Source organism: Python bivittatus, unplaced genomic scaffold, assembly GCF_059951505.1.
Source record: "Python bivittatus isolate LINGU-HERP-01145 unplaced genomic scaffold, Pbiv_v1 ctg000330_np1212, whole genome shotgun sequence".
Lineage (NCBI taxonomy): Eukaryota > Metazoa > Chordata > Lepidosauria > Squamata > Pythonidae > Python > Python bivittatus.
The window spans coordinates 46,709,857-46,737,106 of NW_028277058.1; the positions used below are offsets into that span (position 1 = coordinate 46,709,857).

At 38.1% G+C, this 27,250-nt stretch overlaps 1 long non-coding RNA gene across 1 annotated transcript in view; it reads right to left on the reverse strand.

The window, feature by feature from the left end:
* The window catches only part of LOC112540718 (uncharacterized), a 70,333-nt gene that overhangs the window by 22,780 nt on the left and 20,303 nt on the right, over window positions 1-27,250 (reverse strand). Inside the window, exons 2-6 of the long non-coding RNA XR_015796261.1 lie at window positions 25,380-25,506; window positions 21,252-21,388; window positions 14,352-14,412; window positions 4,546-6,648; window positions 3,993-4,127 (exon numbers count right to left, since the gene is read on the reverse strand). This is a non-coding gene — a long non-coding RNA (uncharacterized LOC112540718). The remainder of the gene's footprint in view (window positions 1-3,992; window positions 4,128-4,545; window positions 6,649-14,351; window positions 14,413-21,251; window positions 21,389-25,379; window positions 25,507-27,250) is intronic.

Consider the following 27,250-nt stretch of genomic DNA (forward strand, 5'->3'; position numbering starts at 1 on the left):
TGGGGTATTTCTTTGGTCTTCTGTCTTTACTTGCATGTCCTGGTCAATGGCAATTTGTTAGACTGCACAATGTAAATCAGTCTCCCCCAACAGGGTGCCCTTGGCATACATGGAAAGCATTCCCCATCACTCTAAAATAGCATGGCTAGGATGATGAGAATGGTACACCAATATATTGGGAGGGCACTATGTTCAGGAAGGCTGAGGTAGATCTTTAGTGCAGGGGTGGGCAACATGAAGTCTGTACCCCTTGTGCATTCCTGGAATTCCCAAGTATGTGTGGCACCAAAACATGTGTGTCCTGTCTTGGAAAGGGGCTAAGAGGTGAACCTCCCTCTTAAACTCTGCAGGGAATATTAAGGTCAGTGCTCCATAATGGACAGTTGCCTATATAATCCATTTTCCTAACAAACAGATACATTTCTCTTATCAATTCCCCATGCTGTGCATTGTATTCTTTTAATAATTCCAATTCTTAATAATCATATTTCAATAAAAATGAAATAAGCAGAAGTATCATGTTCTTTTCAAATGGCACATAAGAGAGTGCAAAGCAACAACAAACTCCTGGGTTATATATTTCTAATCTCAATTTAAATGCATATTTTTTTCTGAGTCTTGAGTTAAACATCTAGGAAAGTGGTTTCTTGATTAAAATACCTATAGCAAAATTATTTCAGATTTCATGTTTTTCTTCCAGTGAATGAACTTAGCTAATTGGAGTCCCAGAGAAGGCAAAGTTTAATGGATTTTTGTATGTGTTTTCCTCCCATTTGTAATATTTGGGTAAAGTAGTAAGGCTTATTTTCACATACCAGGTTTCAATTCTACCTACCTATAAAGAAACTAATATATTTCAGCCAATCGTTAAACCAAGCTTTTTTTTTTTTTTCTGTTCTGCTAAATTAATATCAGTCAGTGGAGATAACAATACAATGCAATTCATATTAATCCTTAATACTGAACAGTAATCTGAATTCAGCAGCAGCTCCTTAAAAATATAACTTTGAAATGTATTGCCTACACAGGTCAAAGTACCTGAAATTCTGAAAATACTAATCGTCAAACTGCACCATCAGACATGTTCCTGTGTGTACCAATGAAGCCATTGGCAGAAACCTTGGACTGGCTCATAAATGCAGATAGGACCTGGGTATCAACAGGACTGTCTTTGGCCTGTTGTACCTGCCTAGCCACTGAAATCTGATTGACTTGGCTCACGTTGGCTCCCATCTGAAAAACAATCTCATCTTGCAGGACCTAGGAGATAGACCTTGTCTGGAGCAGCACCTTCTCACATTTCCCTGCCTCAACCTTCCTATGCTTTGCAGATCTTTAAAGACTTGCTCTTCCAACAGGTCCTGCAGCAGAGTTTCTTATGATCTGCTTCCTGATATTTAGTTTGGAGTCTTGCCTTGGCTGTTATTGGGGTTTTGACTTCATTCTTCCCCCATATGCTACTGGTCACTATTGTTGTGGCTTTTATGCTTTGTGATTCTTTTTTAATCCTAATATGTAAACCAGTGCTGCCTTTGGGATTGAGGCAGCTAACAACTTTCATCATTAAATAAGTTAATAAATAAACACCCATGAACCCTTGCCTTAGGCATATGAAGTTTGAACTGTATGCATTTGGGAAAGTGCTAGATATGAGGACTTCAGGAGAAGAAATGGTGAACTGAAGATGGCTCCCTGACAGCCAGAGCGAAAAGTCAACTCTTCATAATTCCTCTCTGGATAAGGAGAGGACTGAGATTGCCCACAAGTGCTTCAGACAGCTGCTCCCCATGGGAAGACTGCAAAATTGTGGTCTCTGGCAGATTTAGAGCGCTGGGAGACAAGGAAATAGCCACCTTGCTCAAACCGCTGTTTGGCGCCTTCATAAAGGACACAGGGTTCGCATACTTCCTTTCTTAATCACCTTTAGAAATTGCTTGTTAACTGCTTTTTGGATATTAGGAACCTTCATAATGGCAAGTTTTATTACACTGGGTGAGTTTCCTTCAATCCTTAATGAAAGAAGTTTTAAATACAAGTTTAAGGACTTAAAAAAAAATCTTTTTTTTTTTTAATAAACAGCAAAAGGGTGATTAGAACTTTGATTTTGGATAGTTACAAATGGACTAAGGGTCCAGATGGATTTGAAATAAGTTTTTGAAATTAATTATAAGAATCCTTCCTGTGGGAAAATGCTGTTGTCTTGAATTCTTAAAAAAAACACATGATAAGATGGGATTTTGAAGGTTGGATACTGGAGGAAACCAGAAGGACCTAATTTAATTACAATTACAATTAAAGGAAATGAACACTTAAATTTTACTTACTAATACATAATGGAGCAAAATACTCTAACAGTGGACATATTGAAGGATATTTGTGAACAAGAAATCCAGAAGTTAATTTTAAAAATGTCTGCCTTTATAGACAATGTTTAGAAGATGATATGGAAAAGGACCAAGCTTTACCAAATAGGACTGAGTCTGATTTGAAAGAGGATCTAAAAATGATGGGTTTTGGGAATGATGTGGAAGGAGATGCTAGACTGGATATACAAATGAAACTGGTTGATGTTTTACCAAATCAAAAGAGTGACCTGGATAACTTTCTTATACTAGATTTACAAAATAGACGTGTTAAAGTTATGAAGAATTTTGTGAGAAGGGACAAAGAAAAAAATGGGAAGAAATCAAGTTCCAGGACTTTATTTGAGGGGATTAAGGATCAAAATAGTTAAAAGTAAAGGGAAAGAATATAAAGTTAGTGTATTTGATCAAGGTTAAAATAGATATGTTATTATCTCTGGTAACCCTTAATGGACTTTTGATGACCAGGGCTAAACAATGAGGCTTTAAAGATTTGTTTATAGATAAGAGATGAGATATGGGAAGAACAAATCATTTGTTGTATTTTAAGAGAAGATGATAAGTTACTAAAATTGTTTCTACTTGTTATGAAGGAGGAAGTTATTTTTTATATATATTCTTTTCTTTCTCTTTTCTTTTTTCTTTTTTTGTTTTTCTCTTTCTTTTCTGCACTTTCTATTCTTTCTTTTTATTCTTTTATTCTTTTATTTTGTATTAGTTATCTATTTAATTGTAATGCTCAATAAAATTATTACATAAAAAAGAAAGTGCTAGATATGAGCTGATACTAGACGTTTACTCTTTCAGGCTCTAATTCCTAGACAGTTCCTAATAGTTTCATCTGATTCTCATTGCAACAACAAAAGCGGCTGTTGATTTCCAATTATAGTCAATGGGGAAACATTCAAATCTTTTGTAATTTTCCAAGTTTAATGTGTAACAGTTGTTGTCCAAAGCAATCTAAAGTGAATTAACCTTCTGTTTAAAGTGATGAGGTTGAGCTCCAGAAGAATGTTTTTCTACCACTTTAACAACAGGAGTTTAATTTGCGTGAACCTTAATAAGATGTACATGTTATTCAGTCAATTCTCTGCGTGGACTGCTAGAAGAAAGGAATTTATAGACCAAGTAACATGCTGTAAAACAGAGGGGCTTTCAAACTCTTTCAGCTGCTGAACCTATTTGTTTTTTTTAAAAAAAAAGTTACAGAAATCTTGATCAAAAGGCAGAGCACCAGTGATAGAAAACTGGCAGTAAAATGAAATGTGTTCATTATAAATGCAAAATTAACATTTCCAATGTACAAAAAAATAAAAGTTGAGTTTCACAATTATTTGAGAGGTTAATATTTCAACCAAACAAATCAGCGCTTGGTACATTTTTCTTGTGCTTACACAAAGAATGTATGAAATGCTCATGGAGTTCTGCACATTTTTTAAAAAATATTCAGGACTTTGATCTTTCAAATTGGGATGTTTGGTTTCCAGATGTCTTTGTAATTTTGCAGGGTTCAGACTACCGTTACCCAGTACTTGCTCACATTCAACACACAGTTCATTTGGTTCATCTTTCTTGCCAATCCACATAAAACCAACATTGATAAAGCTCTGTTCAATTTCAATGTCTTACTTGCGCTTATGCTTAATTTTTGAAAATGCATGCCATCAGAGCAGCAACACTAGTGCTGGAATTTGTTTCACTTTCCTGTTTCATCTTTTTCTGTCCCATCCGCAGTCAAGCCACTTCTTAGCTAATGCTCCATATCTGTAAAAATATGATTAGGTCTCATCAAAAAACAAAATAAATATGCATATGTGGAGCAATATATATTCTAGTTGTGCACAGATGTCATGGATTTTTTCCATTGTGAATGCCTGGCTGAAACTACTGCAGCACTCATCTTCTTCCTGTCTGCCCGCCTTTGCAAATGTAATTTTCATGTATATTGACTCCAGAGGAAGTCGTACTCCAAAGGCATTTAAGGCAACACATGCCCTAAAGCGAAGCAGTGGAATCAAAAGTTTCTTTAATTCCCGCATGACTCAATGAGATTTATTCCTCAATAGATGTGCTCAGGTTGCCAACTGGATGGTTAAGCAGACCTCGTGGGGACACTTCCAATGCTGTGAGGGAGAAGAGAACTAGATGTTCCCATAGACTCACATAAGAGCACATGCTGTACCTGCCAACCCTCCCAATTCAGGTAGGAGACGTCCGTTTTCCTTCCGGGGCTCCAATCTCCCGCCCAATCAAGTTTGTCTCCTGGTGTGGAGACCACCTACATAAAAAGGTTAAGGAGAACAAGATAAAGCCAGTTATGCTCTGGGGGGCTTTTCTTCTACTTATTATTACACGTACACACAGATAGGGTCTGCCATTTGGAAAGCAAAGAGGAAGAGAGAGAGACTCATCACAATCACTCTTGGGCTGCTAAGCAAGGTAGAAACTCCCACCAGATTTCTAATTCTCTTTACTTTCAGCTCCCTCAGTTGCCCTTTAGAAAACATGGACTGTCTGGGGATATGTTTTTGGAGTTTGGGGGCAGGCAAGACATTGGGATTTATACATGTGCTTGTATGAAAGCAGAAGACTTCAGTGGTAGCAAAGTGGAAGCACTGATTGGAAAACCAACCAGTGCCTTGTGAACAGACCACTTGCAAACACTGGTGACAGTGAACTCTGGCACAGCTAGTAAAAGGGGAAGAGCATCATCAAGATGGGAGTAGATGGCTGAGTATGTATCCAAAACCAGTGAGTTGGGATGGGTTTGGCATTTTGTTCTGTTTTTTGCCTCTTAATCTCTCGTGGAACCCGTTAAAGTCCTGAAGGAACCCTAGGGTTCTGCAAAACCCAGTTTGAAAAATCTTACTCTAAAAGCCTGCTTAAGTTATCTGCTAACAAAATGTAAATGCACCAAAGATTAAAGCATTTTCATCTATTAGCTAACACGTTTTGCCAAACAGTATGTAATTCATAAGCATTAGGGTAGAGTGCCTGACCTTTAAGAGGTTTACTAAGTGTGAAGTTTAGGTGGATCTGTCCTATTTCTTTTGTTCTGCTACCATGCAATTTTCATCAGTCATCTCTTCACTGCATCTATTTTGCACTCACTTCTGAGAAGAACAGTTCAAGGCTGTGGGATAAATTTGTCCAAGTCCAGAGACTTGCATTTTGGTAAACTCCTTGGATGTTTCTGGAAGGTTGTGAGAGATTAGTGCTATGAGAAAATGTCATCCTCATTTTTCACCTATCCTTAATCATTCAGTTTTGACTTATGTTTATAGATAGAGCATGGTGTCCTTAACCTTAGTTAGAAGGTGACTGAAGGTTAGATGTGAATGTCTTATCTTTCAGTAGTAAAAAGACTCCAGGCTGAGCCCATAAGGTAGGAGGCTGGAGGTCTCAAACTGCATCTCACAGGAGCCCTCTGGGTCTTCACACACTCATTCCTCCTCCTGTTTTTGGGTGGTGACTCAGCAGTTCCTGCTGCCACCACCTATCTTCCAAGTGGCACTTCACTTGGCTTCCACCTCTTTAACCTTAGGATGTGAAAAAGATAGAGCAATGTAAAGATTTAAAAAGAAACCATAGCACCACCTCCTGGCACCCAGCTCCCTTCTTTGGGAGCTCAACCAATCTCCCAAGCTATAAATAAAATCTCTATCTCTATCTAAATGCCAACATCCTCTGTTGAAGGAAGTAAATACAGCAATGTACAATGTTCCAAGAAGACCGTAATATGGCTGCTTTGCTACAAATAAAATAATAACTTACTTGAAGAAACTGGAGCAGAAATTGAAACTATTACTCAAATTCACAAAAGATTCTAAAGAGAATTGGGTTACGCATAAAATGCTGAACTATGGACGGTTATTGAGAAATTAAAAAATGATAAATCTAAACAGTTCAGAAAAATACACATAAATATTCTAATGCAAATTCCTTCCTAGACTTATTATCTATTCCTTAAGAAAGAGCATCTGCAACATATGTTTTTCTGCTTTAGTTTCCATGGAATTTCCTTTTTCCTGGAAATTCCAGTTGTTAAAGAGAAAGTCTGATGGACAGTATTACTCTCCTTCACAAAAATGTTGGTTCTGGGCTTGTTCCTCTTCAGCATGGAAGCTGGCTGTGACTTGCAGCTTGATATTCAAAACATTTTCACTGTACAACCATCTCTCTGTGGGCCTACAAACTCCTTGACTTTTATTGCTTCCCAACAAAAGGCATCACGAGATAAATCCTTTCTGGGGACTCAGTACAGAATTTCACACTGCCAGGATGGCTGCAAAGTGATTAAGAGATGCACATCAGAAAACAACAGCATTATCATCCCACAGTGATAAGTTTGGTCTAGTGGTGAAGACACCAGGCTAGAAAGCAGGAGACTGTGAGTTCTAGTCCTGCCATAGGCATGAAAGCCGTCTGGGTGACTTTGGGCCAGTCACTCTCTCTCAGCCCAACTCACCTCACGGGGTTGTTGCTGTGGGGAAAATAGGAGGAGGAAGGAGTATGTTTGCCACCTTGCATTATTTATAAAAATAATAAAGGCAGGATAAAAAATCTTAAAAACAAACAAAAAAACCACTCAAAGAAATCCTTCAGAAATTCTAAAGCACCCTGAAAAGGAGAAAGAGAAGCCTTTTCTTTCTCCTACAGAAGAAGAAAATATTTGGAAAGCAGGAAGAGAGATGGGCCCAATATGAGGTTTTCAAGGGAAAACAGTACCAATACTAAATAACAGCGCAACAGATTTCTCCAAGCAAAAAAACCCTTGCTTCCTTTTCTAGAGATTTTCAGTCCTCTTTTTTTCCTGTGTTGAGATGATCATTTACAGCATCTAAGTACTATAACAATCAGAGGAATTGTCCAATACCATAACATCCCTACACTGCAGGTATTTTTAGATACTATTCCTTTGGTTAGCAATTGGCTATGACAAAAGGAACATCTGTGTCAACTTTACTGTCATCTTATTAACTGCGGGATGTTGCCCTATATAATGGATGTTCTCTCAAAGAATTCAAGTTGCTTCATATAATTGGAAAGTTGCCTGTTGGACAATAAATCAGTTTAATCTGGATCACAAATCACCAGTGGGGAAGGAATAGTTTATCAAATATAACCTTTCCCAACCTGACATTTTGATGCCCTGCTATTTGGAATAACAGGAGTTGTAGTCCAATACATTTTGGAAAGTATGTAAAGTAATCAATTTTCTTCTGTTTCCTAAAATCTGATTCCAATGTGACCACCACCACCATCACCAAACATTTCTTACTCTACATATTCCTGTCACCCCAAAGCTCAATGCAATTTGGCATTCCTATCTTTTTCGACACCTGTTTTAGTTCACGTATTTCATTCAATGTTACTTTTATGGCAGTATAAAAGCTTTATTAAGAATATTGTTAGTAGCATTGCCCCTCAGTTTTGTTGCATGGAGAGAACCGTACCTTTCATGAAGAATAAGACTGAGCTAAAATCAACTGGCTTCAGATGCCTATTTATGTAAGAAATAAGCTCCACAGTTTCTTGGGACTTTCTGGGTCACTATGCAAAGGCTTACATTACGGATGTTGATTTTCATGTAAAGCTTATGAAAAAGCCTTTATCTTACAGAACAATTATCGTAAGGATTACTGAGAGAATATTTGAACTTTTAAATGACTACAGTAAATACTAAATATTATGTATAAATATTGTATTGCAGATATGACACTTTGCATGTTTTGTAGTTAAATTGGAAAGCAACAGCAAAAATTTCTATATTTGTATGTCCTTGTGAATTGTGCCTGAACTCAGTAGTGCCAAACTTGCCTTACCAGCATTGTGAAAGTACAGCAATAGCATTAAAGCACCCATTCAGAAAACCTCTGAATTCACCTAATAAAGCTGAATTTTCAAATCAAAACCAGATTTCAAGCATTCGATCTATGAACTCTTAAAATCTTTAAAATGCCAGGCAGAGGAAGAAATTCCTGTCATTCGCCAACCAGATTACAAGACACAAATTATAAAACCTTGCTCTGTTCCGCAGTAAACTTGAGGATTCCTCATTCAAAATGTCCCTGGTCTCAGTAAAGGTCTCTGATGCTTTCCCAATCTCTAATTTACTCCATTACCCAACCTTGATTCTTCTCTCCATCCTCTGAAACAGTGGAATGTTTAGATGAAAATCCTGAGCAAAAATGGATTGTGGGGATCAGAATTGTAATGCAACCTATTAATCTTCTTGGAAAAGAGACCTGTGCAATTGTCACAAAAATAAATACCTTCTTTCCCACAGAATAGAACTGAGAGAAGAGCTAATAAAATTTATTGCAAAGAATGGTTTAATATTTAGTATATTATGCTAAAACAGATGAGGGTGTCATTTAAATAGTCCACCTGCCAATGTTTGTTTTGCACTGGTTTCTCCTAGATAGTGATGAAAAAAAAAGTGTGATCACTGCAGCTATTTTGAAAAAAATGTACAAAGAACTTAGATTCATCCTCAGTGAATAAAATGTCCAAAAGACTATTTCTCTTCTTGTCAATAAAGCAAGGATATGTACAAGCGTGCCTTGCACAATGACATGATAATAACAATGCCATTATCTGCTAATATGAATTTAGGCATGCCCCTGTCCTGATAATATTTTGGGGGAATGTGAGAATGAATTTTTCCAGCAATAATATATTGTTGTGAACCATCAGTGCTTTAATACAAAATATTTTGGGTGGCTTGGTTTTGAGTAAACACTTTATTACACAGGATGTACAATACATATATACATATTAGAGTTCAGGAGCAGAGGCTGACAACTTTTTAAGAGGCAGGAGTCACAAACGATGATGATGAGTGATGATGGGTTGAAGGCTATAGTACACAGGGGGAATTATAGGATATCAGTAATAAATTGGCCCTTGTTTTGGCAATTTTTCTTTATTTTCACATGGCTTAATATGTCTTTGGTGGATGTGTTGTATTGTGTGACCAAAAATCAGCTTGAAGTTATGCCTGTATTTTTCAGTATCTTGCCTCCACATTTTAACAGCATAATTTAGGGACCTCTAGAGAATGCACCAAAGATCAGGAAAGCGTGCAGAGCATTGTTTCTGGAATTCTTTCCAACCCATTAAAAATAGCTCCACTCCAGATCATGTGACCAGGAAGGAAGATGGATGAAGGTTAGACTGAAAGGAGCCAACAGCATGCATGCATGCATGCATGCATGCATGCCTGCATTCATTCACTCATTTAATTTGTATGCCACCCATCTCCCCCCTCAGTATTCTGAGCAACTGGCCCATTGCTTTTCCCACATGGATTCAATGGGGGTTTCTTTCTGAATTTTTTTTTCTCTATAGCCCCGGGTCAGATCTAGCCCTTTGCAAACCTGGACTTTCTTTTGTGAGTTTCTCCTGTCATACCAAATGTGTTCTATTTCATCTTCAGAGAAATGTCTTGCTGACAAACAGATACAGAGACTCCCAAACCCTTTCACATAATTTCCAATTATTTTTCAAATGCCCATCCCAATACTTGTTTTAAGCAAGAATTCAGACTCACCTATTTAAAACAAGTAGGTATAGTACCAAACCAAAAAAGAAAAGAAAAGAAAAGAAAATGTGAGTTGAGTGGGGAAAATAGGAATGGCAAATAAATGACAACATAACTATGCTTACTGAAACATGGGAAAAAAACCTATTCAACAAAGCAATGAGAATTAACAAGAAGACTAACATTTTTTTCAGTGAATCTTAAGTACGTTCTAACCAAATTGTTTGTAGAAGGATGTGGGAAAGGACAAATCTTTGACTTGCTTGGATTAATAATAGCTAAAAATATAGACAGATAGCTTCTTGACCAGAATATCTTTTTTTCCTTTTCTTTCTTTCTTTTTTTCCTGAAAGGTATGAGGAAAAAGGCAGATGCTATCGAGTTGTGTGACATTTAGAGCTTGCAAGATTTATTGGGTTGTAAGTAAAGATGAAACTGTCCAGAAGACCCACTAAATAACTTGCAGAATGGGTGGGTTTTAGAATCCTGGCTTGAGGATTTGTGTTCACACCAGTACTTGGTTTGTGTACTCAGTTCTCACTCTTTAGCTTTGCAGCAGCAATCAACTTATAACTGTTAAAGATCGGGAAGTAATGTTTAGCTGGCATTTTAATGCAGACATAATTAGGTTTGCATTTTTCAACCAATATATAAACTGAAGCTTTCAAATCTGCAGTTCCAACAATTTGCAATATAAGTACAAGTGCATATATATATATTAGAGGAAAGTGTGCACAAGAAATATATGCACACAAAAAAATCAAAGCATATGTCCAGGTGAGCTTTAATTAAAAAAATAATAAATACCATTTTTTGAAAGAATTGTTCTACCATGGTAACATGTATATTCAGATAGCATTGGGTGTGTGTAGAAAGGGACACAAGGGGTGCACTGCATCCAATAGACATGCAATGCATCACTGCATGTACAATTATTCTGTAGAATCACTAATATAACTGACAAACTCATTGTTCTCACTGGCTAGGTTCATATGTCACAGTAATCTATAGCAATTCCTTTGATTTTGCTGTAGCATGTTTTGTGACTCAAGGACCGTTTGGGTTGTAAAATATGTTTTCTGGCAATGTGTTTTGCAAGTACAGCTCACTGTGGTTTATTTCATCCAGGCCTCATCATTAAGCAGGGGGACTGGATGGGAAAAAAAAGTCATGAGGAATGGTTGGAAGCATTGGATATGTTTAGTCTGGAGAAGGTATGATAAATGTCTTCAAACATCTGAAAGGATGTCAGATATCTGACATCCTTTCGGATATTAAGACAGGGCAGAATTGTTCAGAATTATTTCAGAAGACAGTGCATGTATTATGAGCCTGTTCGATGAGTCAGACTCTGAATTGGAAGAGCAACTCAGATGTCTGCACATGAGGCTCAGGAAGAACAGGATGGTGTTGGAGCTGAGCCTTCAGTTCTGGAGCAGTCAGGCAATCAGCCACCTGAGGCAGAAGCAAAGCAGCAGGCTGAGTCAGTTGACCTAGGTCAGTGTTGTCCAAACTTGGCCACTTTAAGATGAGTGGACTTCAACTCCCAGAATTCCCCAGCCAGCATGGCTGGCTGGGGAATTCTGGGAGTTGAAGTCCACTCATCTTAAAGTGGCCAAGTTTGGACAACACTGACCTAGAGCCTGAGCAGGAAAACAACTTCAGTCTTTGCCCATGCAGAAAGATCAAGTGGGTAATACAAAGATGTTCAATGAGACTTCTCAAAAGGAAGAGGCATGACACAGAGAAATAGGCATGCCTGGGGCTGGCATTATAAAAGAAAGGTTGGGAGTCAGAACGTTGGCAAACAACTTTTAAGTCTTGACTTCCTGAATGTGTGCTGTTTCTACTTCCCTGGCTGATCTCTGGACTGTACAATGCTATGCTCAGTTCCTGGATCTTTGATTTGTCTGGATAGAACTTTGGCTTTTGAAGTTAGCTTAGTTGTTTTCTTGAGCTCTCACATTCTTGCATTGTGGTAAGATTTATAGCTGCCATAAAGAACTCTGATCTAAGTCTGATCTCCTGCACTTGTAATTGCTGGCATAGGACAGCAAGAAACAATCTAAATGATAAGAAAGTAGATTTTGGTTAGACATCTCTCACGGTTTCTTTTTTTAAACTGTACCCAATTGGATTGGCTCAGACTCAAAAGATCCACGAAAAACACTGGACTCTTTATAACTCCCTATAAGAGTTGGGGAGGTGTTTATTTTGAAAAAAACTATCCAAGATACAAAAGTTATTTCTATGACTATTATCTTGTCCTACACTCTATTTCTATGACTAATGACACTATACAATTTTCTCTGTACTATATTTTACTACTATTACTATGCTACACTCTATACTATTACTTCTACTTCTTTGCTATGTTATACTATAACTAGTATACTATTACTATTATACTACTACCTTTACTAGTATACAACAGTATTTTAACCCTTACAGACCCTGGTCTGTCTTTAAATCCTCTCTCTCTCTCTCTCTCTCTCTCTCTCTCTCTGAGATTTCTTCTATTATTTTTTCCTCTTTATTAACGGGCAGCACATATAGCACTTGCACCTTCCCAATGTTGTGCTTGGCTTGGCTTTCCTGTGCCTCTTCTTTTTCCTCTGGACCCTTCAGTCTCTGTGAAGAAAAAACACCTTCTTTTATATGGCTGCTTTCGCTGTTTGTTTTTGCTGCTGCAGAGTTTCCAAAACACATCTCCTCTGTTCTCCTCTTTCACCTGTTTCAAGGTTGCAGCTTTTATAGTCAACTCTGCCATGCTGATGCTGGGGAGAAGGCTCAAATGGGGGGGGGGCAGCACAGGTCTCTGCAATTTTGCTGAGCAGCCTGTTCTTCCACAACATCAGAAAAAATCTTGTAGGAGCTGCTCGATAGTGGAATAGACTGTTTCAGGAAAAGGGTAAACTCTCCTTTGAAGGAGATGTTTAAATAGAAGCTGGACAACAGGAGCTTGTGAAAAATATGGTAGTAGATTCTCGCATTGGGAAGGGTGTTGAACCAAATGAACTCCAAGATCTTTTCCAACCCTTATATTCTATAATTCCACAAAACCATGGCTTTGTACAAAGTATATAATAGGACAATAAACAAAACCCTGACCTGCTTGATGAGTTTGTTACAGTAGTTCCTTTTTATAGCTTACTGCTCATTCCTATTCCTTTTGCTTATTATACAAAAATGAAAACTTGGGGCTTAGTGGGGCTTACTCATAGCCACATATGCATAGGACTGCAACAGTTATACCTGTTCAAAAGAAGCTTCTGTAGACCAGGTTAGACAAGACTGACAGTTCTGCGGAAAGCTGTAACCAACGTCATTAGGTCATGGCAATAGTTTTCTCACAGAAGTGAGAATACTGGAAAGAGAAGTGGGGGAAACAGGTTGCCTTATCCCTGCATGCTTTTTCCCTCTTCTAAAACCTGAAGAGGATTTGGGGAGAGAAAGAAGGTAAAAATTGGGAAGGGAGCAGGAACAATGAAACAAAAGAAAACACTCATACAAAATACACAAGCTTCATTTTCGCATTAAAATTGGATCCAACACAGTTTAAATACGGCTGCATGATTTTTAAATCTGGGATCCCTCTGTCGAACCAGCATTGGTTTGAAGTTTGCATTAGTATGTACAAGCTAACTGATTAATTATATGCCATCAAGTCAGTGTCAATTCTTAGCAACCACACAGATAGATTTTCTTCATGGTGATCTGTCCCTAACCAGATCTTCCAACAGTGCACCCATTGCTATTGTAACTGAGACCATCCACCTTGCCGCTGATCATTCTCTTCTTCTCTTTCCTTCCACCTTTCCCAGCATTATGGACTTCTCCAGACAGCTAGGACTTTGCATATTGTTTCCAAAGTATGATAATTTGAGCTTGGTCATTTGTGCCTTGAGTGAGAATCTATAAGGTACTCAGTGAAAATTACATACTCAGTGCTTGCTAGCACTTATCTTTTTTCAGTCCCTTTGAGTCAGTGTTGACTCCTGGCAACTGTCTGGACTAATCTCTGAAGTTTTTTTGGCAAGATTTCTGAAGTGGTTTGCCATTGCCTCCTTCCTAGGGCTGAGAGAGAGTGACTGGCCCAAGGTTATCCAGCTGGCTTTGTGCCTAAAGCAGGACTAGAACTCACAGTCTCCTGGTTTCTAGCCTGGTGCCTACATCAACCTGGCTCTCTAGCAGCTAGCACTACTATGATCTAAAAGCATGAAACTGTCTTCTGCAATTTGATGCTGTTTCTCTGGGCAGCTGTCTCAGTGGCACCTAACTCTGGCGAGGAGCTGTCCATTATCATGTAAATTCAAAGGGATCCTTTTTAACTCTACTGGTCCTGACTTTCAGCAGTGTGTCTAGAAAAACAATGAATGTGAGTTGTTAGAAGGGAAGCCATGCATTCTCTTTTCCCCATGCATCATTGCAAATAGACTTACCAACTAAGGTGTCTTCACAAACACATATCATCTTCCTCAGGTATTTATTCTTAAGAAATTACTGTAAGGCACAGAAAAAGAGTTGTGAAAATTATAGCCACTCATTATTCATGAAGGCCTGGAGGGTAAACAGACAGACAGTGGTGGGACTGCAGGCGCTTAGAAGATTATAACATCTGATCCTGAATGACCTACAAATTACAGAACTTCGCCTAACTCCAATAGAAATTTGTGTTGGCTGAATCATTTGTACTCCCTTGTTAGTGGAAGTTCTTAAGCAGAGGTTAGGTAATTGCAGATGATGTGTTCTTTCTTTTCAGCAACAAGCAATATGTTAAACTGGAGTTGAGGTAGACAAAGAACCAGTTGATATAGTGGTTAAAGGCGCCGGATTAGAAACCAGGAGACCATGACTTCTAGTCCCACCTAAGGCATGAAGCCAGCTGGGTGAACTTGGGCCAGTCACTCTCTCTCAGAAGAAGGCAAGGGTAAACCACTTCCAAAAATCTTGCCAAGAAAATGACATGGACTTGTGCATATTGCCCCCAGGATTGAAGACTCACTTGAAGGTCTGCATGTGTGCACATACACTCAGGTATTTTAGCTGATAAAATCAGTACAATGCTTCACTCAAACCATCTGGCAAATATTCAACTTAAATTGATTAATGCTGATCCAATTTCTCTAGTTATCCTGTGCCACTATCAACAAATACTGTAGTTGACCATTGAAAACCAGAATTAAGGCTGGCCACCTTTAAATTAAGTTCAGTTCACCAGGAACATAGACACTGGTTTGATATGGAATGTAGAATAGTATGTTGTATGGTTAGAAATCTGGCAAGGAGAGCAAAAGTGGTTGTGCCCCATGGGTAATAACAACTGCTTAGGAAGAAGAGGGAATATAAACTTCTCCTAAAGCACGGGATGACATTATATCAAATGACTCTTTGGCACTCTCTCCTGATTCTAAAGACACAACATTATTCTTACACTCAGGTAGACAAGGGGGTACTGTCCATATGTTTAGGATGACAGCTCCCATACAGTCTCCAACATGACTAATCAAGTTGGAACTATAATCTCAGTGATACCTCCTAAAATGTTTCTCTGCCTATCCCAAAGCTCTTTCCAATCACAGCTACTGAAAAACTGAGGTATGGTTTCCTGCCATTCTGAAATACTTAAATTTATAATTTTGATGAATTAAAATTTCAATTAACATCATTTCCTGAAAACCCAGGAAAACATTCAAAGAACTCTCGCTCCACCAGTGTGGACAGTCCTGCCCCATCATCATCTAGGTTCAGAATAAAAATATTTGGATTCCAAACTGAAAACAATTCTTCTGAAATGAAGGAAAGCCTGCATCTTCCACTGAAGAGATGGAAAGCTGAGGGAAGTTCATATAATTTTAACCTATTCTGCTACATCTGAAGTGCCAGAGACCGGGGGCAATGCTGTCCGTTTGATTAGGCCACAAAATTGATTTGCTCGTAAAATGTCTTTATAGCTCTTTGCACTCCAGACTGCCAAAACGTGATTTATTTTCAAAACAATTTTGTACTGATAAATGCTGATGACAAAATAATACAAAATGAGGCAAGGAGCTAGAATAATACATATAACTGGTAGCATCAGTCAGTGCATAAAAAGTCATCAGTGTGTGTGTGTGTGTGCGCACACCTGTAACTCTCTGTATTTACTTTTTTGAAATGTATTACTGATCCAGAACAGCTGTATTTTTTACAGCGGGGCTAGTGAATCCATGAGTGTACACAGCTTCCTTGCATTTGTACTAGAGAAAGAAGATATCAGTAAACAAATAATTTAAATACATTTTTCATAGTCAAGGACTCTGGGCTTTGAGAAATCAGTACCAAGGTACTCTCTTGTAACTGAGAGTAGCCATCCCTCCCAAGGAATAGATCAGATTTTTTGCAGCTATTTTGGCCCTTGTGCCAATGACGCTTCCTCAACACAGCATCCAGACCTGTTGCACTAAGGAGGCTTCACTGAGACTTGGGGCAAAATGTTACAAAGCACCTGATCGAGACCTGGGTGTTGATCTCCTAAAGCTGAGAGGACCTGATTGCTAAGTAGGCACAGCAAATCTGGGCTACCTCTATTCCAAGAAATCGATAAAAATTCAACTGCCTTGTACTGTATTCAAAGCAAGAGGTCCCTGAGCCACCCTGAAGCAGCAGATATTTAACTGCAGGCTTTGTGGGACACAAAAGAAGTTGCTGCAAGAGAAGGGAGAAAGCACCAGGCTCTTTGGCCCAGGGATCCAAGGGAGTTGAAAGTAGATGGAAACATATTCAGCTGGATATATTAGTAAGATAGATAGAAATGACAGTCTTTATAACAAGCTATTGCTTGGTGCCTTACTTCCAAAATATTCTTCATGTTTACCTTTCTCCCCTTTTCCCCTTGTACTTGTTTCTACCTCTAATTGGAGATGTCTGCCTTCAGTAGAGTAGCTGCATTTTATCTCCCACAAGTAGATGACAGGTGATAGATGGATATGGAACTTGCTGACTTTGCCAGGATATAACATTTTATATTCATAGCATCTTCATGTACTCTTCACAAGAGCTCTTTGGTTTCCACATTTTGGGCTGCTGTAGCTCTCAACTTGGCCAAGTTAAAAAAAAAAAAGTGTTCAAAATTTAGGCAAAACTTGCACCAGCTGTCTATTTGCATTGCCTAGCCACAATATGAACTTCTAGTCTCTATGTCTTTGGAAAAATCATCTTAAATATAATGTATCCAGTATTATTTATAGTGGACTTGATTCTATTATATGGGAGGCAATCTGCCTGTAACTTTTAACAATTGTTTTTTTATTGTTGCAGTTGTTTCTTTGTTGTTGTTTCTTTTACTTTTACAGTTGTAGGGAAGACTTTTTTTTTTTTTTTTTTTAGGAACATCTCCTTATGCAGGGAATGGAAGTTCAACCTTTCCTAAAAATGATTCTTCTCCTCTTTTCCAAAATAGTCTAGGCCTTAGAAAAAATAAACTGCTTAATACATGAGTTTCAGAAACATGACAACAGATTTCTTCTCAGTAAGGGGGACAACTGAAAAACATTAAATCCTGAGACTCAGGCTGGCTTTTGTCTAAATACACAGAAGACCTCATTTTGACCAAGAATGGAATCAACCTTGATGGAAATGTCTGCAGAGCTGGTTGAGAGAGGTTTCTACTTGCATTTGAATGAACGTTGGTAGATGCCTCCATGTGAGTAGAAACTCTATGCCAAACAGCTTGTTCAAGCAAAGGTTAGTATCTTGGAAGATGTTGGCATATGCACCCCTGTTTTACTCTACTGAGATTTAACATCTATTACACCTTTTCACATGTTGTGTCAAGTGCACAATTTCCAAACCAGCATCAGAGGTTTTGTGCATCCCCCATTGCTAACAGCAAGAAGATAGTATCTTGTTATGTGCAGGATTCTAAATTCAAGTCATTGCTTTTTGAAAAATCCTTCCTAAACAAGGACAAATGGAGGGACTGCATGAGCAATAATTCAGAGATCAAATTCTTCCCCCCACACCCCAGCAATCTAGCTTCAAAAAACTCCAAAATAAAATCACAGCAGTCTTTATACAGAAGCTTTTCTGAAACTAGATAAACTTTCAATTCCATTTATCAAAGCAGCCACATTTTTCATATCAAGGCAAGTGACAAGAAAATAAAAATTGATCTAGGGAAGTTTGTTTATATCTGTAAAGTTATATTTTTAAGTAATTCACCAAACTACCATCATATATTTTTAGAGAACTGTTTATATATTTTTACTGTCATTATTACTTAGGAGGTACAGGTGGTATATAGATTGGTTAAATTCACAACTTAGCATTCAGTCCGGTGCTTCTTTACTCAAAAGCAAGCCCAACTGTTGATGATACATTCAATAGCTAACTGTTTTTGCAAAAATTTAAAATTAAGGCTGGAAGTTTAATTGTCAGTTCTAAGAAATTCCAGCCTTTGACTACATTCCTGATGTTGTAACTTTGCCATTTGATTATCTGGAGAGGAGGGGGAAAGTATCGTATGGATGGGCCAATCACTGGAAGTTTGTCTTTAAGCAATGCTTCATTAAAATTGGGGATTTTAAAATTTTATTTTGTTTTCATTTGTTTTAATGACTGTCCCAGAAATAAGTGGTTTACTCACAAGGCTGGATTTGAAAGGTTTGAGATTATATAAAAGAAACAGCACTTGGCATTTCTTTCACACAAGCTGGCAGAGGCTGTTTCCATGCTTAGAGCCCTGTAGCGTGAGATAGGCATTCCATTCCCGTTATTCACTGGAAAATAAAACTGAAGCTTCATACAGCATTTAATCTAGTACTGATTAAGCTCTGCATTATAAAGCAATGCTTTTTTTTCATGGATTCCCCTAGGACCCACTCTGTTATCTTGGTGGTGGTGGTGGTTCTGTAATCAGTTTTTCCAAGTTCCGTGTTTTGCAATGCACCCCTGAACAGGTTTATTGTATACCTTCTGTGAATTTAGCTGGACTTGTTTCCACTATTGAGAAGGTAGAGAATTGCAGTTTTGACCTACTTTAGTTGCTTCTTTACTCATTATTTTATTAGGACTGGTTTTAGTTATGCATTATGAATTGATTTGCATGGATGTCATTAGCTGGGGTTTTATTTTCAACTCTTTTTTTTAATTCTTTGGCTGAAGGTTGGGCTATAAATATATTATATAAATTAGTACATTGCGAGAAACCATTTGGGGGCTTGCATTAAGGTGGGAGAGATAAATCACTTAAAGAATGAATTGATTGTTAAGATAAATGAGAAGGAATGGTAGAAGGAAGCATGGAACAAAAACAGTGGTGGCTGACAGATTGCAGAAGAAGACAGAAAAGGGGAGAGAATAAACTGGATGGGAATAGTTGTAATTGAACTGAATTCATCCCAGATGTCACTTTATTTTTAATTTGTTCCAAAAACATACATTGATACTCTAGGGTAAAGTAGCAGCAAAAGCAAGGTTTAACAAGTTTAACACTTATCCCAGTATAACTATACTGTGCTTTCAGCACAGGAATAATACCTTACACAAGTTTAAAGAGAATAACTATAGGGTAGTGTTAAGGTGTTGGACTAGGACTGGGGACAGTGAGATTCAAGTCTGCCCTGAGACATGGAAGCTGACTAAGAGAACTTGAGCCACTCACACTCTTTCAGCCCAACCTAACTCACAACATTCTTTTTGTGGTGAAAAATTGGAAGAGGCACCTTGATTTCCTAGGAGAAAGGTGGAATAAAACTTTAATGAACAAACACACACAGTAGGGGGTAGGTACCCTCTCATTCTACTTTCACCTGGCTCTTGGTCAAATCACTAAGCTGCTTTTGAAATGATGGATCAAGCCTCTAGCAAGCATAGGATCTCCCATAGCAGCCTGTGGCAATACAAATAGATAGTCCGGTGGTCAGAAACTGAAGGAGGACTGGAACTAAGCCAGCCATCCTCAAGTGGAATGCTTTCATGTAGGGACTTCAACTTCCAGAATTCTCATCAATACCTATACTAGCTGGTAATTCTGGAAGTTGATTTAGTTATCTGTTTGTTTGTTATCCAGGTAGGGAAGCTGAACTACACAACAGTTATGACAAAGAATCAGAATCCAAAGAAGATTAAGAATCAGAATCCAGGGCTTAGAATCATAATCCAAGAAAGGAGATAGGCAAGCACAAATCCCATTTAAAACCAAGTGTGAGTTAAAGATCAGGACTATGCAAAGTATTTGGAGGGTAACAAAGCACTTACTGCCTGGAACATCGAGATAGAGAATGAGAATGGCCACTTCAAGATCTTCATTCCATTAATTAGACTAGAAAGAAGATACTTCCAACAGGACTGCTGTTCACTGATTGCCAACCATTCTATAAACTCCCAAGCCAGTAAGTACAGGGAAGTAATTTAATTATCAGTAATTTCTTTTCTCCCCAGTTGTTTAACCAGCTCAAAGGAAAGTAGGCATTTGTTTTTCTAATCTGAGCGTACATCTTTTTCCTTCCTATGATCTCTGATTACTGCTAGAGATAATAAAGCTAAGGCTGTATAATATTTTATTGCTTAAAAATATTTTATACGGCTTCTCAAAGCAGTTTACCATAAAAATCAGGAATCCAAATAACAACAATGAATAAAAACATTATTCTTTGAAACATTAAATAAATCAACAGAATAAAATAAGAAAGCAATAGCACCAATAAAAAAGTTGAAAAGCCCAGCAGCGTTATAATAAAAAGGCCTAGGAGAATAAAAACATGCTTGCCTGGTGCCAGAAAGATAATAAAAGTAATGCCAGGCATATCTCACTGGGAAGAATTGTCCAAAAGCAATAGATAACTTCTGAAAACTTACCCTCCTGCCCCTTGAAAGGCATCTGAAACAGGACTTGTGAAGTTGATATCAAGGTAGATGTAGGAACATGCAAGAAGAGGTGCTTCTTCAGATACTGTATTTACTGGTAAAGCCTTTCATGGACATTGAATTGGGTCTGGAAATTAGGAACCAGTTCATACCACCCAGTTCTGGTCCGTTCTCTTGCTCTACCATTTTGTATTAACTGGTTTTCAACCCACCTGTAAGGACAACCTGTTGCATAATGCATTGAAGTAACCTAAGTGAGAAGTTACCATGAGGCTATCACGGTACAGCCACAAGTGACCCCAATGTCATGAAAGACTTTTCACCAGCATAGGCTGCTGTACCAGCAACAAGACAAGAAATTCTGGCTGGAGAATTCTAGGAGTTGAAGTCCACACAGCCAGCATTTCTTATCTTGTCAAGGTTGAGAAACACTGTTCTAGATCCATTTCAGTGGAGTTTAACTTAGGTTTGGGGACTAACATTTCCTTACTTACCCTGTTGATGATCTCTGTGAGGAGAGAGACATGGAGTGGAATGGAGTGGAGTACAACTTTGTTGATCTTCCCGGATCTCTCAGCATCTTTCAGTACCAACAGCCATGGTATCCTTCTGGAAGGATTGCTTTAGCTACCTGTGGGTAGAACAGTTTTAAAATGATTCTGCTCCTACTTGGATAGCCATCTCTAAAAGATGGTGCCAGGGGATTTCTGCTTGACTGTATGACATTTACAATGTTCCATATTATCCCACACACAGTTCAACATTTGTATGAAATCACTGAGTGACATCATTCAGATTTTTAGAGTGAAATGTCCTATTGGTGTCTAGATCTGTTTAGTTACAACATGCTAAGGCACATTGCCCAGGAAGGAGAAGCTGGCCATTGGCTTATTTAGATCTTCTGGATCCATTTTTTTTCCAGGAATGGTCTCACTACAATCCCCTTTAACGAAGCTTTGACCACTCTTTCTTCTAAAGAAGAATTTCTAGCCTCCTGGATTCAGTTGAACAACTTCTTTCTGCCTAACAGAAGGGGCAAGGAGGAAGAAAAATGTGGTTGGCTGAACTTTCCCAAGCACCTTGTCTGCATCATCAGGCCTTAAAAACTGAAAGTCATCTAAAGATAATTGATCAGACAGAGCCATAGATACAGTTCAATTAATTCAATTTATTTGTCCTTAAAGTCACAGCCACCTACCAAGGGTTCTAGATGATCTGTAACTGTGCTAGATTTCAAAAGGCCCCGGATTGGGGAAAAGCTCCACTGGATACAAAGAGAGGATATTTGAGAGGATACAATGCTGGAAGAGAAAAATACTTTTTTTTCCCTCTATCACTGCCATGCTACTGGCTCAGTAATGAGGTCTTATTAGTATTTGATCAGGTCCAGGATGAGTTGCAGTCAGAGTTCGCAACTTTGCTGGCTTTGAAGTGCCCCCCTAACTATAAAATGTCAGTTGATTATAGTAGAATTACAGGGAGGGGTCTCTAATAGAAGGTAAGCTAGAACTGATCCTATTATGCAGAGATTTTATAACTCAAAGAACTGTCAGTGTGGCCAAGAACTGAGTACACATACAGTGTGTGTGTGTATCTGTAAAGGTACACCTTAATCAGATAGACTCAGGAGGAGGAGAATAGTTCAAAGTAGAGATCTCAGCTTCAGTCTCTGTTATTTCAAGGTAGAGATGCTGCCAGTGCAGACAATATTGAGCAAGATGGACCAATTATCTAATTCAGATTAAGACAGATTCTTTCTATTCTAAACTCCTTTAGTAGCAGATCTCAGGAGCAGGAAAGTTTCTCTTGCTCAGCATCTGAAGTCATCTTAAATCAAGGGAGCAAAGCTTCCAGCATCTTGAGGACTGCACAAATCTTGCCAGGCATGTCGAGGCTTTATACTTCAAAAGTGGATGGTGCCAGGGGTCATTTTTGGAGATGAGAATTTTAAGAAGTAAAAGTGCCTTGTGCATCTGCAGCATTTTGCCCTTTACATCCCTAAAGCCTCAGAAACACAAACAAAAGCCTCAATTTTAAGATTGCATTCACCTTTGGTGAGACTCTGGGCAGGTCATAAAAAATGGTATTGGTAAGGTACATACATCCAGATCCTCAAGTATACTGAAGTCCTAATTTTCTGGATTTTGATTTCTTCACTTTACCTCCAGCAAAGCTGGATGTTTTGTCTCTTCTTTGCCATTTTATACATGACGTTTCCATGGAATTGGTGCAATTAGAGAGTGAAGAGAAGATGGAAGAATTACTATCTACACATCCCAGGTGGCTTTTCCCTCCTGCAGGTATAGGCCCTGAAGAAGCTTGTAGAATAGCAATTATGTGGATTTTGGAGGTAGAGGAATTGGTTGAAATGCTGTGTTTACAGCTAATTTACTTAAACCTACATTCCTGACCTTCCTATGTATTTTCCTCTGACAGCATTCCCTGTTTCTTAGTGGAAGATAAAAGACATAAGAATCATGCCACACCTGCACTACAGTTTGATCTATAACAAGCTTTATCGTAAACCACTTTAAGATTTACAGTAAGGGGGAAAGATACATAAATATATTAAATAACAATCACAAAAAGATACATAAATATATTAAATAACAATAAAGTAACCTTATCTGTTATTGGAAAGCTAGTGAAGAATGCTTTTAGAATGGCATGGGAGCAGTCTTTTGACATTAATTTCAAAATAGAAGCAGGCATCATATTTGCAGAAAACATCAAAGGTTTAGATTATTGCTAACACTGGTGGAAGAGGACCAAGGTGGGTGTTCTGGGGGAATATATGGGGCATCATTGCTCCAATGGATCCAAAGCCACCTTGGTTTCCCAAATGTCTCAGAATTAGGTTGTGAAAATGCACCATTTTGGAGCTGGTTTAGCTAAATTCTCTCCCAATAGTTCTCATGTAAGTGGAAGAAGAGGAGGAGGAGGATGAAGAAATAATTTCTAGGCAAACAATGGGAATAAAATCAATTCCTATGCTGTCTTTAGTCAACAGGCAGGAGTTTAGAAGCAATCCACTGCCTATCATGAACTCTTCCTCCTCCCTCCCTCCAGGTTTTCTTGTTAAAAAATCAGAATTGCTCTGAATCCCATGTATTTATTTGTTTGCACTTGTATACCATTTTTTTTTGACAATGCACTCAAGTCAATGTACAGTTTAAAATAATGCCATAGTAATGAATAAACACAATCCAAAATTGAAAGGAAGAGGACCGCAGGTACTCCCTGGGTTAAAAAGGCCTGTTTAAGGATGACCCATAGTTAAAAACAGAGCCTATTGTAGTAACATTCGAGTTAAATACACTGTGATTTGAGTTAAATACACAATGGTTCAGGTTCATTACACAATACTACTTATACAGTATTATACACTAATATTGTTCTGGCTTACATACACATTCGACTTAAGAACAGACCTTGGGAATAAAACTTGTTCTTAAAGTGGGGACTACCTGTATAGCAACAAATTCCATAGCAATTTTACACAGTATGGTCCTTCCAATTGATTGCATCTGAAAGACCAGTAACATTGTTATGACAATTACTTCATCATCACAAATTGTATCAATTACAACATCGTATAGGCTACCTTCTTCCCATTCACACTTCAGACCACAGGTCTTCTACCTTGCAGTTGTCTCTGCCTGAGTAAGAACTACAACTGTAAAATGTAGTAAATGGCCCCATTTTAGCTCCTTTTCTATCTGCTGTATTTGCTATTGGAAGTCAGAATTATAGGAAGGAAAAAAAAAGAAGAAAGAAAATGAAAAGCAGATCTACTGCTCTCAATAGCAGCTCTTTTCTCAGGTTTGGTACATTTCCTTTTTCTGAAATCTATTCTATATTCCTGGTGAATTTCATCATAACAATACATGAACAGATTTGTTATACAATTAGCAGTTCATGTAATGAGAAAACTGTTTTTGTATGTGATAGATTACTACACAGCATGAGCCCTTTTTAATACTGGTGCCAATCCTATGGAATACCCTTCCCAAGGAAAGCAATTTTGCCACCATCGCTTTTCAATCATCTGATTAAGATTTGAGATGAAATTCTCGGTTTCCTTTTCATGCTGCCTTGATAGTAACAGCTCTGGACTGATGCACTGAGAGTTGTTCCCCCCCCCCCCATTTTGCTTTCTTACTAATGCTGTAGTCTAACACAGTATTCTTCAACCTTGGCAGCTTGAAGATGTGTGGACTTCAAGCTGCCAAGGTTGAGGAACACTGGTCTAACATACACACTCTTTTTTAAATTGTATTTTCTGACTATACTTCATTATTTATTTATTTATTTATTTAAAGTAGGATTTAATTGTTAAAAGAAAATATATTTCCTAAAACATACATACATATGCACCCATTATGCTATTCCCTTTTGGGAGAAGCAGCGTTATGCAGAGTGCAGAAAAGGAGTAAGAAATAGGAAGTCAATGAAATTAAATACATGTAATAAAAAAAGAAAAGAAAACATAGCTAAACTAATTGTACACCAAAACCATTCATTATACCTCCCCATAACTTTCTATTTCTGCAAACCATCTTCACTTCCATCACATATATAAGTTGTTTCATACATTACCTGTTGTTCTTTAAGTGTCTCACCTCTCTCTTTTTCAGGATCTCATCAAACCATGATTTTCTTCCCCTTCCTCTCAGCTGATTCGGTCCACTTCCTATTCCAGGGTGTCAAAAAATTCAAGCCTGTGGTCCCAACATTGCAACTGAAGCCCTGCATTTAAGATGTGGGACTTCAGTCTTGCAGTCATGGCTGCCATCTTGATCTTTTGTTTCCTTCCCCCCTCCTCCTGCAGATGCCCCTCTCCTATTCTGAAAAATTCTGGCAAATTACTCATGAACCCCAGAATGGCTGGATAGGTACATCAGAATGGAAACCAGAGTTTTGCACATCCTATAGTGTAAACTCTAGAAAAGAGTTTACCTCATAGTTTATGGAATACTTCCCACCACCTTTACCAAAAATGGCCATAAGAAGTATCCATAACTTCTGTATAACTAAGTACTGTGTTTGTGTATATGTATGTGTATGTATACTTTCTCCCTTGTAATTAATCAGAATGTGCACATGCGTTGCCCGCATATGTATATGTGTACATCCAGGTCTATTAGTGTGAATGCATATGTGCATGTGCTTCTGCTCTTCCTTCATGTTGCATCTGTGTGAGCTTGTAAAGTATATGTGCATTGGGACTTCATATCCTCCTCACCTGATCATGTGATCAGGGGAAGAATGGCTTAGAATGGAGGAATCAGTAGCATACTGGTTCCATCCAATTCCCATAAGGATACTTTTTTTCTGGATTTCTTCTTCTGCTCCCTCAATCCACACCGGGCCCATTTTTAACTGGATCTTTCTTTTGCCAGCTTCTTCTGCCCCACCAAACCTGGATTCATTCTCTTCTGTTTTCAAAGAATTATTCTGCTAAAAGACAGATGGTCAGAGTCCTGACCATTTTTACATAATTTATTTCCAACGTTCTGTTGGGTTGGAAAGAACAGTAATAATTTAAAAAACCAACCTCACAATTTTAAGTCTGGATTTTTATTTCTCTTTCTCACTCTGTGTGTTTTAACACTGCTGTCATCTGCCTGTTTTACTGCTGAGTAAAAGCTAAGTTCTCAGTCTATAAATATCAAAGCTAACCACTTTCTATAAAATACCGCAGGAATCACAGGACCTGACAAATCTAAAGGGATGTATGTAAATGCTATGTTGCTAAAACTTCAGCCTTTTTGCCAAGTACTGTAAATGAGAAAATATATAGCTCAGCCACAGCTCGCAGACTAATATAAGTAGTAAGCATCCTCTGAAAAAGAGAAATACAAAATCCAGCAAGAAGTGAAGGAAGAAATGTGTAAGCTGATAAAGCAAGCAGGAATTTTTGAGGTCTCCCTTTCTGAACTTTCTCTGTGTTCAGTGGTGTTTCAGGACATGTGTATTCATCTCTCTCTGAAACTTTACTATGCTATGATTTGGGTCTGTAAGATCGCAAAACCCTATTTTAGACTTCTCTTTTTTTCTTTAGAATGATGACTTCCTGCAATCAGTCAGAAAGAGTAAGTGCAATTGCACTTTTTTCCTCAAAATAATTTCATCCCTGCCTTCTTCAATAAGATGCATTCTCCTGTCAGCAAAATTTAAATATCTCCTAAATGACAACTGAGAGGCATACACAATTTATCTGTAGATAATATCTTCCTAAAGGAAGAGTGATAGTAGGATGAATAGTCAGAAACTGTGGGTGTCTTAGAAATGTAGTGATTTTATTTGCTCGCTTGCTTGCTTGTTTAGATGGCCACCCATCTCTTAACAATGACTCTGGGTGGGATCCAAGAAGATAAAACCAGGCAACAATGAAACTGAACAATCAAAAATCCACATAATCAACTTCAATGCATGCTGGTTGGGGAATTCTGGGAGCTGAAGTCCAGACATCTTAAAGTTGACAAGGTTG